Genomic DNA, 14,780 nt, shown 5'->3' with positions numbered 1-14,780 from the left:
GGGAGGAGGAAAGGAGAGCAGGCACTACGACTCCCAGACGGCAATGGGAGAGCCGGCTCCTCCTTCTCCTCCCTTTCTCCCCCCGCCCGTTCCGAGTCCTCCCCATTGGCCGGCTCCTCCGACTCCGTATCTGGGCAAACCCCGGTCCCTGTCAGCCAATGGGAGCCGAGAGTCGGGTGCGGGGGGCGTGGCAGGGCGGAGAGACGTTGGACTTGGCGGTTGCTTCAAGGTGGAGGATGCGGCTGCTCGTTGGAGTAAGGACCGTCTTTTTACCTCAGGAGGGGCTCGCGGGGGGGGCGTGGCGGGAGGAGAAGGAAGAGCGGGGGGGGGTGTCTTATTTGACGGCGGGCCGATGATAGACGGTGGCCAAGGCTGCCGTGGTTCCTGAGCATGTGCAGAGAGCCGCCTCCGTTGCCTCAGGAAAGAAGCCCCGCCGAGTGCGGAGCCAGGCCCGGGGGTTCCGGGGGAAGCCCCCACTCCCAGGGCGGGGGGACCTTGGCCTGCCAGCCTCCCTCTCTCTCGCCCCTCGCCCTACTCTGCAGGGGTGTTGTGAGGGGCCGGGGAGCGTCGCTTGAGGGACAGAGAGAGGGCTAAACGGGGCTGCTTCGTGTTGTAGTACAAGTGCTAGGATGATAAATTCCCCATAGCTCCTTCGAAGTCTCCATTCAGTGCACAGCGTAGCAACCCTAATAGTCGCGCTGAGCGGAGACTTGAACTCGGGGCTTCCCGGCTTCCCCGTCAACTCTGAGCTGCTGCAGCTGATTTCAGCTTTTGTTTGTGGTTCCCTTTGGTGGAAGTTTTGGTAACTTTGCTGGCTGCCGTCATGGGGAAGACGGGGCTGGTGGTGGGGAGACGTATATTGCATGGCCCTTGAGGTGTCCTATTTATGATATTGTCTGCCCCCATAGCCTCTCCCCTTCACCAAGTGACCCCATAGCTGGTGACCTTGCAAAACAGACCCATAGCCTGTTCATCACTCCCTCTGTTATGTACTGAGTTGAATAGGATCCAAACTGCAGCAGTCTGATTGGTCCTAGAACAATAGGATCCAAACTGCAGCAGTCTGATTGGTCCTAGAACAATAGGATCCAAACTGCAGCAGTCTGATTGGTCCTAGAACAATAGGATTCAGAATGAAGCAGTCTGATTGGTCCTAGAACAAGGCAGCAGTATGATTGGTTGGCAGGAACCACCCAATCATGCTCCAGATAGAAGTGAATCCACAACCTGATTGGCTTACAGTAGAATTCCGGAATTAGCCAATCATGTGCAGCCCATTGTGTAAATAATGTATATAAAGCAGATACTTTGAGGGGACATTCATTCATTCCTCCTCACCACTATGAGCTGAATAAAGAGCATGAAATCACTTTGCGACTCTGAGTATATCTCACCCTCCCAGGGTCCTTTCGATCCTTGGCAGCAGAATTAGGCGTCCCACTTGCAGCAGGATATTGTCCTACTTCTGTATCAAGCTAGAAATGGAGGCTCAGACCTCCAGGCTCCCAAAGTGAGTTGGTTCTTGGAGACCTCACATTGCAGTTCTACAAAAGTTACCTTGGTTGGTTAGAGCGTGGGGCTGATAATGCCAAGGTTACAGGTTTGATCCTCCTAAGGGTCACCTTCATTTTCCTGCATTTCAGGGGGCTGGGCTAGATGACCCTTAGGATTCCTTCCAACTCTCCAGTTCTATCATTCTGACATCTTCAAGGCTTAAAGGGGGGGCACACATCTTGCATCTCCAGCTTAAAAGAGCTGGATGAGCAGCTTACGATAACTCCATATGGTCATATTCTTGGTGCACGTAACTCTTGCTGCACCACCTTCCCCCAAGGGGGTCTTTAGCAGTGACTACTGACCTGCACTGACACAGTGCACAGCGAAGCAACCCTAATAGTCGCGCTGAACGGAGACTTGAACTCGGGGCTTCCCGGCTTTTCCCGTCAACTCTGAGCTGCTGCAGCTGAAGTTTTGGTAACTTTGGTGCCTTCCGTCATGGGGAAGACGGGGCTGGTGGAAGGGAGACGTATATTGATTTCATGGCCCTTGAGGTGCCTGTATGTCTTGGGGGACGTGTCCTGTTTATGATATCGTCTGCCTCCATAGCTTCTCCCCTTCACCAAGTGACCCCATGTCTCGTGACCCTGCAAAACAGACCCATAGCCTATTCGCCACTCCCTCCTAGCGCCCTTTCGATCCTTGGCAGCAAAATTAGGCATCCCACTCGCAGCAGAAACAACTGAGGGTCCCGGCCACCAAATTGTCCAACTTCTGTATAGAGCTAGAAATGGAGGCTCAGACCTCCAGGCTCCCAGAGGCAAAGTTAGTGGTTCTTAAAGACTTTGCATCACAGTTCTGCCAAAGAAGGCTATCCTGCACTAGGTAGCTTGGTTGGTTAGAGCGTGGTGCTGATAATGCCAGGGTTGCAGGTTTTATCCTCATAAGTGCCACCTTCATATTTTTTTTTAATAAATTTTTTATTGGTTTTTCAACACATATTAAAGACAATACAACACAATACATAAACAGACAAACATATAAACACGTATAATTTCTTGACCTTTCTTTCCTGAAACCTTCTTTCAGCGACTTCCCCATACCTCCCCTTTCTGCATTCCTGTTTTAAATCATTCCAGCAACCCCTAATTTCAATTTCTTATAACACTTTCTTTAAATCTTTTTTCTCATGTCCAATTGTTTATCACTGCAATTCTATTTTGCATTACCCAAGACAAGACATTTTAACATTCATTAATTTTGCAACAATTCTTAAGATAAACTTTAAATTTCTTCCAGTCTTCTTCCACCGTCTCTTTCCCTTGGTCACGGATTCTGCCAGTCATCTCCGCCAGTCCCATGTAGTCGATCACCTTGGTCTGCCATTCTTCCAGTGTGGGTAGTTCTTGTGTCTTCCAATACTTTGCTAAAAGTACTCTTGCTGCTGTTGTAGCATACATAAAAAACGTCCTATCTTTCCTTGACACCAATTGGCCTACCATGCCCAGGAGGAAGGCTTCTGGTTTCTTCACGAATGTGCATTTAAGCACCTTTTTCATTTCATTATAAATCATTTCCCAGAAGACCTTGATCCTTGGGCACGTCCACCAAAGGTGGTAGAAAGTACCTTCAGTTTCCTTACATTTCCAACATTTATTATTGGGCGTATGATAAATTTTTGCAAGCTTGACTGGGGTCATGTACCACCTATATATCATTTTCATAATGTTCTCTCTTAAGGCATTACATGCCGTGAACTTTTTACCGGTGGTCCATAACTGTTCCCAGTCAGCAAACATAATGTTATGACCAATGTCTTGTGCCCATTTAATCATAGCTGATTTAACCGTCTCATCCTGTGTATTCCATTTCAACAGCAAGTTGTACATTCTTGACAAATTCTTAGTATTGGGTTCCAGTAACTCTGTTTCTAATTTTGACCTCTCCACCTGGAAGCCAATTTTCCTGTCCAGTTTGAAAACTTCATTTATCTGATAGTAATGAAGCCAATCTCTTACTTTTGACTTCAATTTCTCATAGCTCTGCAGTTTCACTTTTCCCTCCTCATGTTCTATAATTTCCCAATATTTTGGCCATTTGGGTTCCATATTAAGTTTTTTCACTTCCTTAGCTTCCATTGGTGACAACCACCTGGGGGTTTTATTTTCCAACAAATCTTTGTACCGAATCCAAACATTATATAATGCTTTCCTAACAATATGGTTTTTGAAACCTTGATGAGTTTTAACCTTGTCATACCATATATATGCATGCCAGCCAAATCTGTTATTGAACCCTTCCAAATCCAAAATATCTGTGTTTTCAAGAAGCAGCCAACTTTTCAGCCAGCAGAAAGCCGCTGATTCATAATACAACTTTAAGTCCGGCAGGGCAAACCCCCCTCTTTCTTTTGCATCAGTTAGTATCTTAAATTTTATTCTGGGCTTTTTGCCCTGCCAGACAAATCTAGATATATCTTTTTGCCACCTCTTGAAACAATCCATTTTATCCAAAATCTGTAATGTTTGAAACAAAAACAACATTCTCGGCAAGACATTCATCTTAATAACAGCAATTCGGCCTAACAAGGAAAGTCTCAAATTTGACCATACTTCTAAATCTTTCTTAACTTCTGACCAACATTTCTCATAGTTATCTTTAAATAAATTCACATTCTTAGATGTCAAATTAATCCCCAGGTATTTCACCTTCTTTGCTACCGTTAAACCAGTTTCACTCTGAAACTTCTCTCTTTCAACCACTGTTAGATTTTTATCCAATACTTTCGTTTTCTGTTTGTTCAGCTTAAATCCTGCTACTTGACCAAATACTTGTATTAGTTCTAAAACTCTTTTCGTACTAGTGTCTGGCTCTTGTAATGTTAAAACTAGATCATCTGCAAATGCTCTCAGTTTATACTGTTTAGCTCCGACCTAGTGCCACCTTCATTTTCCTGCATTTCAGGGGGCTGGGCTAGATGACCCTTAGGATTTCTTCCAGCTCTGCAGGTCTATGATTCTAACATCTTTAAGGGTCTGGGGGAGGGGCACACATCTTGCATCTCTTTTAAACTGGAGTATTTTAGAGTAGCTAATACCTAGAAAGCTTATACTTAGTTGGTCTTTAAGGTGCCACTGGAATTATTAAAAAAAAATTGGGGGAAAGATTCTTTTAAAGAATCTCTTAAGACAAAAAGACTTAAGGGAGTTCTTTTTGGATATCTTTTAAATCTTTCATCTTGTTATTTACTTGTTATGACTATGACAGACCAACACGCCTACCTACCTACCTGAATCTTTAATTGAAACTACCATGGGTTAATAAATGACTGCTAAAGATTAAAGATTAAGGGACACAGGTGGCGCTGTGGGTTAAACCACAGAGCCTCGGACTTGCCGATCAGAAGGTCGGCGGTTCGAATCCCTGTGATGGGGTGAGCTCCTGTTGCTCGGTCCCTGCTCCTGCCAACCTAGCAGTTCAAAAGCACGCCAAAGTGCAAGTAGATAATTAGGTACCGCTCTGGCGGGAAGGTAAACAGCGTTTCCGAGCGCTGCTCTGGTTCACCAGAAGTGGCTCAGTCATGCAGGCCACATGACCCGGAAGCTGTACGCCGGCTCCCTCGGCCAATAAAGCGAGATGAGTGCCGCAACCCCAGAGTCGGCCACGACTGGACCTAATGGTCAGGGGTCCCTTTACCCTTTACCTTTAAAGATTTGCAGTCTGATGGCAGTCTGGATGGTCCAACAGGGAAGGGTCCCATGGTATGTTCTTGCGGGTGCAGTTTACCCAGATTTCTCTCCTGATCCCCCAAATACCAGTACCTGCTTGTAAGAGCCCCAGATAGCTTTTTAAAAAATGTGTGAATGTAAAGCTTAGTCGCTCTGTGTCCATAATAAGAGTCTGAGGTGCATGCGTTGAGTGTATAGCCTCCAGGAGTTGCTTTTATAATCAAGGCTAATACAAATAAATGTGGCTCATTATCTCTGTGATTGAGCTAGTTACAGGGTCTTTAATAAAAGACAACCTTTTAAATGAGGCCCGTTTAAGAGTAATAACAAAGTGGATTTACAGAAATGCTGGCTTTGGTAGTCTCCCGGTCAGTGTTTTCCACTGCTTCTGAACTTTCAGTTTTTATGCAGAAGAATATTCAGACTGTAAAATGTGGAATGGAACAAACCTTTTGCCCTTGCTTTCCTTGAATAAAATTGCACTCAATTTCTGATGAAGAGGAGCTCTGGGTATGATCTTTGAATGGCTGCCAAATTTAACTTGACTTGTTGGGTAGTGAATTGGGCCAGGACCTGATTCAGATTCACTCTGTGCATACGGCACATGCACTCTTATCTCGGCGACTTTGGAGCAACAGGTTAAAATGAGATTGGGGTTCTGTTTGTAACTTTGGGGAGAGGGCTAGAAGTAAAAGAGTTCAAATGATAACTTAGGGATACAACCTTTTCAAGTCCTTTAGGGAGGCTGGAAAAATCATGGCGTGCTTTTAGGCACCACCATCTCATTTTCACAGGTTGGCAGCCAGCCTTTAGGTACTCCTCATAGAGCTAGAGCAGGCATGTCCAACCAGTAGATCACAATCCACCGGTACATCCCCAGCTGATCCTGGTAGATCACGGGACCCTTATTGATTGTGGGATTAAATAAAGTTTACTGAAAGTTAACAAATAAAAGCTCAACAACTATGGGCAATCCATCCACCCCCCACACACTCCTCATCTCTCCAATGACAATAGGTAGATCACTGACAGGTTTTTTATACTGGGAGTAGATCACAGTCTCTTGGGAGTTGGATGTGCCTGAGCTAGAGAAATAGCTTAAAGCTGCCATTTAGCAACATTTGATCTCTAGCTGCTCATATTTACATGTTTATTTGCTTACATTTAGCCTTCTCTTCCATCATGGAGCCCAAAGTAGCGTGCATGCACATGCGGTTCTCAGGCAGTCTCCCACCCAGCACTAACCAGACCTAGACCTGCTCAGCTTCCCAAAGGTGGTGGCATCATGTTCCTTCTGGCCCTATCCTGGGAGTAGATCAAACATTGAATAATATCATTGTACGCACTGACGAATTAGATCCGGGCTTTTGAGTTTCATTTGCCTGCCTAGCCAACTCCCTGTTGCCCCTTCCTTACTCAGAAGTATCAGAGAAGGTGAGGCAGAGTTTTGTTAGCCTGCTTTGACCTGCTTTTATATTCTGTTTTTACTGAGGGGGAAAAAATTCATGGATAATTTTAACAAGATAACACAGCTGACAGCAAGTCCAATGTGCTCTCTGCTCCCATGATAAATATTTTTTGTCAGCACCAGAGACTAATCGTGCTAATTGCTGCCACCCACCCACTTCTTGGGTGCTGGCCGGGCCCTTCAAAGCCAGAAAGAAGTCCAAGGTGCAGGGTGCTTGGTGTTGGGCAGGGTTATAATTGGGCCTTCTCAAGTGTGGGTTGGTTGGTTTTTGTTCATGAAGAGTTTTTCTTGGGCTGGGCTGCTGCCTAAGCTTTTTTTTGGGGGGGGGGTTTGCTGTTTTCATATCCTTTTTGTGGGAAGCTTCAGTGTGGGAGGTGCTTTGTAAGAACAACTCAAAGTTTTCCTGATCTTGTCTGTTCAATCTCTAGGTATTTCCACAGAGAGGAATTTTAGAGCAAGACACCTGCTGAAAAGTCAGAAAGTGGAGGTGGAGGCAAAGGTGCCTGTAGCTGCTGCTCCTGCTCCAATGGATGCCTGGAAAAGTGCAGGCCAAGCGCCTGGGCAGCAGGTCAGTACGGAGAAGGGCAAATGAAACCAGAACTCTTGAGAGATTTGTCAAAAAGAGGCATGTCCTTCTGCTCCCCCTATTTGGGGCTGGAAGGGAGTGGGAGGGGGCAGATTGGCTGTAACAGCAGTAAGCATTACAATCCCATTTCATCCCGTTCCTAGGAGAAGGAGGTACATCTGGGGTCACCAGTTGTGGTTCTTGTGGCACCCACGGAATCCCCTCCCCATTAGCCTGGTGCTGAAAGGTTATAAATGTTGTTACCAGGCAGACCTTCCTGGAGAGTAAGTGTGGGAGCTGCAGTGAATTGTTTTTTGCCTGTTTCTTCCCCGTTTTCGTGCGGGATTCTTTCTGAGAGTTTATTGCATAACCTCAGAAGCAAAAGAAGGGGCATTTCTGCCTGAATCCTGTGGATCTTGGTGGCTTGGTAAATCCTTCTTGTTTTGGGATGCTGCTTCAGCTGCCAGATTCCACCTCAGATGTCAAGGTGAAGAGGAAGCCATGCTGTTTACTGTGCTGTTCTCTGCACAAAGTACCAGCAAACACCAGAACATAGAGAAGAAGACTGTGCTAACCTAGCTTTGGTCAAAGCAGAATGACCTACTGGCATGGTTGAGATTGCATAAACAAGCAGTTGGTAGCCTCAGCCTTACGCCCTCCTCTCCTCTCACTCATGGCAATGCCATGCCTCTCATTCTGCCCTGTACATCCTTTAGCAAAGTTCTCTCCATGGCTTGGCTTAGCCACCCTTCTGGTCTGTGTGCTGCTCCTATATTGGAGTAATGCATCACTTACACTTACCTCACTTACACAACAACATACAGTGCAGAGCTAATAATTTTATTAGCTTTTGAAGACTTCTTTGAAAGGAGTAGCTGAACCCAGAAGGGCATGTTTTCTTGGTAATGTCTAGCCACAACTCCCAGTCATGCTCTTGAAGAGGCATCACATAGAAGACATACACATCCTTTGTTCATTCTTTGTGATCTGTGCCACAGGCCTCTGTTGGCAAGAAATGGCAAGCTCTTCAGAGGGGAAAAAAGCATTGTGTTGTTAGCCTTTGGCCAATGTAAAGTGGCACCTAAGGGGATGGAGACATCCATGTGTTCGAAGAGTCAAAAGATGAAAGGGATCGGTTCTAAAATCACTGAAGACTGCCTTGTATTTGATGACTTGCCTAGTAGCCACAGGCAACCAGGATTTTCATGCAGGTGACTGAGCAGCCAGCTCACTTGATTTCTTGGATAGCTATAAAGGAAGAGTAGTCTTATCTCATCCAGAGTCAGCACAAAAAACACAGTGGACTATCAGAGTGTCTCTCCTCCACCATCCATCATGGAAGAAGGCAGTTTTTATTGTGTTTCCATGCTGACTTTGGAGAAGGGGGCAAAACAAATATTGCAGGCTAGTAACTTTTTGACTTACATTGGTACCCCGGGTTACAGATGGTTCAGGTTACAGACTCTGCTAATCCAGAAATAGTACCTCAGGTTAAGAACTTTGCTTCAGGATGAGAACAGAAATCGCGCGGCAGTGGCAGTGGGAGGCCCCATTAGCTAAAGTGGTACCTTAGGTTAAGAACAGTTTCACATTAAGAATGGACTTCCAAAATGAATTAAGTTCTTAACCCAAGGTACCACAGTATTTGTAAGGCTAGCTGAAGAAGTACCCTTCTCCCCTTTGTGTACAAAATGTATGCAGCAGGATGAAGGAGAACTACTGCTGCTGCATCCTTGTTGAGCTCTTCTTGTCCTGGCAAGAGTACAGTTATGGGGCTGGGGCCCTGTGCTGTAGGATCACCCTATACCAGAAAAATGGATGTTTGTTTTTAACTCTTGCACAAAGCAGAGACACAAATACCTAGAGAGGGGCTGGGATCTAAGGAATACCCATGTTTATATGCATGTCTGTATTGTCTATATATGTGTTTGTGTCAAAAAAAGGTTCTAAAATTTAAGCTCCATTTAAAAAGGTTCTAAATTTAAATATATTTGTATTAAATTTTTATTAAAATTTCAACAAAAGTAACAAAACAAAACAAAAACAGCAACAACCACAAACAAATACACACACACACAAGCAGCATCCAATCTGTGCTTCCTTGCAGGAATCCCTTGCAGTCAACTGCCGTGTGTGGAGATAGACAGTGAGGTTGTGCATTCATAGCAGCCAGCTTCTGTTTGAGGAACGAGCAAGGGAAGCAGCACCCAGGAATAGATGGGGCAGTGACAAGCTGCAGGGGGACTGAGATGTACTTCCCTGTACTTAGGTCATGCGTATGATGGTCTCCAAGGCTTGGCAAAGGATTTCGCTGGAGAAAGACCCCAGTGGCTCCTCTTCAATAACTTCCTGTTGTGATGGATGAAGTTGCAGGCTTCCTCAAACTTGGCCCTCCAGATGTTTTGAGACTACAATTCCCATCATCCCTGACCACTGGTCCTGCTAGCTAGGGATCATGGGAGTTGTAGGTCAAAAACATCTGGAGGGCCGAGTTTGAGGAAGCCTGGTCAAGTGTCTCTGGAAGCATTATTTCATGGCTCAGACTCTTTGCCCTCAAATCCTTTAATCTGGCAGTCCCATTTTCCTCCATTCAGGTCCAGTCATCTGGCTCTCTGGTGCTCGCATGGTAGTCCCAGCTTTGAGCGTCAGCTTCAGGGATGGCAGTGAGAATATATTCCGTATGGTTCTCTTCACTAGCTCTGACCTGAGCTGTGAGTCTATGGGTGGTCGCAAGGCACTGAAGAGGAAAGAGAAAGAAGGGGAGAGGAAATGATCCAAAACTCACAGGAAAAGTGCTAATTCAGCAGCTGTGGAGCATAATTATGGGTAAGTCCTGGTACAACACGCACCCAGCAGCAAGGGAAGTGCCAGAAATAGGTGGGGCAATGACAACCTGTAGGGAGACTATAAGTACCTCCCCATACTTATGTCATGTGGCTGATTGTGTCCATAGCTTGGCGGAGGACGGAAACAGAGAAAGACCCCAGCGGCTTCTCTTTTATAACTTCCTGTTGTGGGGGAAGCCCACAGCATGTCAGAGAACTGGAGACACCATCTCTGACCCCACCACCACACCAAGTGCGCTCGGGGGTCCCGCACCAGCGGTTGCTTGGTATATGATAAAAAAGAAAAACACTACCAGTATTTTATTCCCTGAATCTAATTGACTTTTTTCGTTTTCTCTCCAGTTTTAAGGGAGCGGCTTATATATGTCTTTTTTCCTCCCCCCCCCCCCCGAATTTTAAAGGTGCGGCTTATCTGCAGATGTGGCATATTTCTGGGCCAATACAGTATAATCGAGAGAACAAACAGGAGTCCATGGGGAAATGAGAGCCATACCTTCCTGACGCTATGGAACTGGAAGAGGACCTCTGTCACAATGACCACATGTCATCTTGCTTTGCCCCAAACGCCATTTTCCCATAGGAAAGGATGGTACAGGCATTCCTCTCGACCATATTCTGGACAGAAAGATTGAGAAAAGTGTGTTTGGAAACCTTAAGTGCAGTAGGAAGAAGTCACCATTCAGTTGGGACCTTTTAGCAGTTGGGAAAATATTAGTAGTCAGTAAGTGGTGGAGTTGTTCTGCAGACTTACAAGATTCATTTTTTCCCTCCAGGAAACTCATACTACTGGCAAGTCACGTGTCTCCCATCCTATATTTGTGCATCTGGTTCTTCCTGCCTAAATGTAGAACCTGACGTTTGTCCCTACTGTATTTCGTTTTGTAAGTTTGGGCCTTGTTCTCCAATCTGTTAAGGTCATCTTGAACCCCGATTCTGTCTTTTGCGGCATTGACTACCCTTCCCAGTTTGGTGTCATCTGCAAATTTGTTGAGCATCCCCTCAATTTCCTTTGTCCAAGGCATTTATTTAAAAACAGGTGATCAACAACAGGCCCAAGACAGAACCCTGGGGCAGGATTCATTCTCTTCCAACACAGCTCTGTTTTTCTAGATAATAGGAACCCAGAGGCTGTTTCATATGCTTTGGTGTGAATGTAAACAGCAGCGAAGGACCCAATCTGCCAGGATCTTCTCAACCTGGTGCCCTTCAGATATTGTTGTGCTACAACTCCCATCGTGTCTAACCATTGGCCATGCTGTCTGGGGCTGATGGGAGTTCCAGTTCAAAACACATGGATGGGGAAGGGGCACCAGGTTGGGGATGGCTGACCTACACTCTTGCAATGCTCCTTTTTCATTTGGCACCCTTACCTCAAGCACCTCAGTCTTTTTAGCTATGACTGTGTGGCCGAATTCCTTCAGTGCCATCAATATTTGAGATATGTGGCAATATGAAGCCTAAGGAAAATGATATGTGTCAATCATGTCATTTTCTTTATTGCAATCAGTGATCATGAGGGATGGACGATAAATCTGATTGCGTAAGCACTGAAAGACTCTTCACATTCTAGAAGGATGTCTACCACTGAGTTCTTCCGTTTTGAGACGAGGTTGCACACTGCAGTCTTGATGTGAGGTGGCCACTGCCATAAGTGTCTTTTTTCATCTGGGATCCTGTGGAGATGTCTGTAAATCTCCTTGACAATCATGGGCAGCTGGAAGAAGATAAAAGAAGACCAGGATGAGAAAGTGTGGTGGACCTGAATTAAAACGAGGAATTTTGGGGAACGATATATGACTTTTATCTGTTCAAAGTGATTATACCCCTCAAATGAAAAAAACAAAACAAAACTGAAGCTTTTGGGGTTATAAGGCTAGAAGTTAAAAAAAAAGTGGTTATTTGTGTATGTAACTACAGCAGCTAGGATTCTCTATGCACAGAAATGGAACAATGAAGAAGTTCCCAGCAGAAAAGAATGGATAAGCAAAGAATAGATCAACAAAGCTGGCAGCTAAAATAAGAGAACTTAACCATGACTGTTTTATGTTTAATGGAAGTCTTTTTGGGACTATTTGAAGAAATAATATAATATCACAAATTCGCGAGCAGGATTTGAACTATGAGCAATGGAAATAATTAGAGATGATTGTATTTTTGCTATGATACAAAAGAGTGAAGTTGGGGTGCAGCAATGTGATAGAATAAAGAAACACCATGGAAAAGGGGATGGAAAGTAGGAAAAAGAAAGGAAAATTTATTATCTATTGGAATGTTATGTATTGGAGACTGCATCTGCTGCTCAGCGGCTGGGCAGTCCCAGTGTTGCTGGCTCTCCTCCCCCCTGACATCCCTTTTGAGGACAGACCTGCAGTTGCTGAGCGACAGGCCAGGCAGGCTCAGAGGACGAGCCCACCCCCTCGCCTCAGTCTCCGTCTGCTTGGGAGGCATCCAGAGTGAGTTTCTGAGGTCTGTTTCAGTCTCCAGCTGGAGCAAATCAAGCCAGAGGAACTGTGCTGTTGTTGCTTGCTGCACATAAAAGCTAATTGCATTTCATGCCTCGTGTTCTTTCCTGCCCCATGAATGGCCTGTGCTCGCCCCCCACAGCTCCTTGACAGGTGTCCTGGCCTGGTCCAGAGGAGGAGCCCCCAGGGAACAGCAGGCCAGAGACTGCAGCACCACAGATTGCTCCAAGGATGCACTGAGGCCCTTTCAGACTCTGCTTCTGGTCTACCTCACCTGGGCTCCGCCCTTCTTCATGCTCTGGAACTTCTTGAGGAAGGAGGTCATCGTGCAAGAGAAGAAATGGCCCACTGATTGGTTTGCTTATTTGGAATCCCTCTGGACATAAGGACATTAGAAGAGTTCTGACGGATCCAGCCAACAGCCCATCTAGTGCGGTATCCTGCTCTCACAGGGGCTGGCCTGATGCCTGTGGGAAACTCGCAAGCAGGATCCAAGCACAGGGCAATTCTCCCTTCGGGAGAGTCCGGGACAGTTTAAATGGGGAAAGACACAGTTCCTCTGGCTATCCCTGACCTTTTTGCCAGCTAGGTCAGGAAGATACATAACAATTCACTCCTCCTCAGGAAGCTAGGTTGCAACAATGGCAATGGGATAATTAGTAAGCAAAAGGGCCTGAAGCCTCCGCTTTAAGATTCTGGTGCCAGGTTCCTTCAACCAACTGGGAATCCCGTAGAACTGAAAATACAAACTAGACAGAGCAATGTCACTTCCAGGATGAGTCAGGCAACCTCAGGTCAGATCACCTGCACACTCACAGGTGTGCACACTCAGAGTTTCAGGAGCACTCCAGCAGGTGCCAAGAGAACTAACTTGTGACTATCTTTCTAATTAACTTCCCCTGTTTAATTTGGACCCTTATTTAGAATGCTTATTTTAGAAAGTTAGAATATGGCTTTTACATGTGCCTAGAGTTGTGTGTATGCTGCTGCCTTTATAATAAATTTCTTATTTTTTATATTATTTTCATGTGGACTCACCTTTGTCGTTTGGGAGGGTTCAGATACACACATTAAGGACAGCACTCTGTGTGACTCTGTGTAAAGATCCTTTGGGAGGGATTGTGCACTCAGGACCACATGGGTGCTGGTTTCACACAGAGTCTCCAAACACAAAAGTTTATCAGGCCCCATGTTAGTATGTCACAGTCCAAAGCAAGAACTTGTAGGTGCTTGGAAGGAAGCAGCAAAGTGAGATAGGGCACAACTTTTCAGGCCATCCATGACACAATGGGGACAAATTTTGTAGGAAACCCTTTGAAGGCCTTCCTTAAACAGCAGTCTCTTGTAACAGAGAGAGGCAGACAACCGCTCTGTGCCCTACTTGATCATACCTGTGCCAGCAAGGAGTGGTCATATCCTTTTAATAAACCTGAATGCTTAAATTTCATAACAGTAATTGGAAAGAGAGTCTCATCTTAGTCATGATTAAATGGGCACAAGATGTGGGACAAAATATTCAGATGGAGGAATGGGAAAAACTATGGAAGAGTGGGATTAAATCTACAGCATGTGTAGCGATTAAAGAAAACTATATGAAAATGATGTATAGATGGCATCTAACTGTGGTCAAATTAGCAAAAATGTACAAATCTAAAGAAAATAAGTGTTGGAAATGTAAAACAACGGAAGGGGCGTTTTTTCATATGTAAGGGGAATGTAAAATAGTAAAAAACTATTGGGAAATGATTTATAATGAAATGAAAAAAATGTTTAAAATAACTCTTGTCAAAAAACCAGAAGCATTCCTACTAGGAATTACAGGAGTAGATATACCTAGATTACAAAAGAACTTATGTATGAGACTGCAGCCGTACAAGTATTGCTTGTACAACATTGGAAAGAAGGTGTCCCAACCAAAGAAGATTGGCAAGTTAAATTAATGGAATATGCTGAAATGGCGAAAATGACAATGAAACTAAGAGAAAGAGATGGCAACGAATTTAAGGAAGAATGGAAGGACTTTATTGCATATATACAGAAGAAATGTACACAGGTTAATACATTGGCAGGGTTCTAGGACTACTTGTAATTACATTATGAATGAACAATAATTTTAATAGTTTTTATTTTACACTGGGCATGTGGTATGTTGATAAACATTGGAAGGGACTAGGGGGAAGTCAACTTTTTTGTTTATTGACTTTGTATTGATGT

At 44.9% G+C, this 14,780-nt stretch overlaps 1 long non-coding RNA gene across 1 annotated transcript; it reads left to right on the top strand.

Annotated features, from left to right (window-relative positions):
- Positions 1–9,069: 9,069 nt before the first annotated feature.
- LOC310744497 lies at positions 9,070–11,585 on the top strand. Its single transcript, XR_014539566.1, has 2 exons — positions 9,070–10,084; positions 10,506–11,585. It is a non-coding gene; the product is annotated as an uncharacterized lncRNA (long non-coding RNA).
- The last annotated feature ends 3,195 nt before the right edge of the window (positions 11,586–14,780 follow it).

Source organism: Podarcis filfolensis, assembly GCF_964270895.1.
Source record: "Podarcis filfolensis genome assembly, chromosome: 11".
Lineage (NCBI taxonomy): Eukaryota > Metazoa > Chordata > Lepidosauria > Squamata > Lacertidae > Podarcis > Podarcis filfolensis.
Note: the sequence above shows the minus strand (reverse complement) of the source record. Positions and strands in the feature narration are given on the sequence as shown.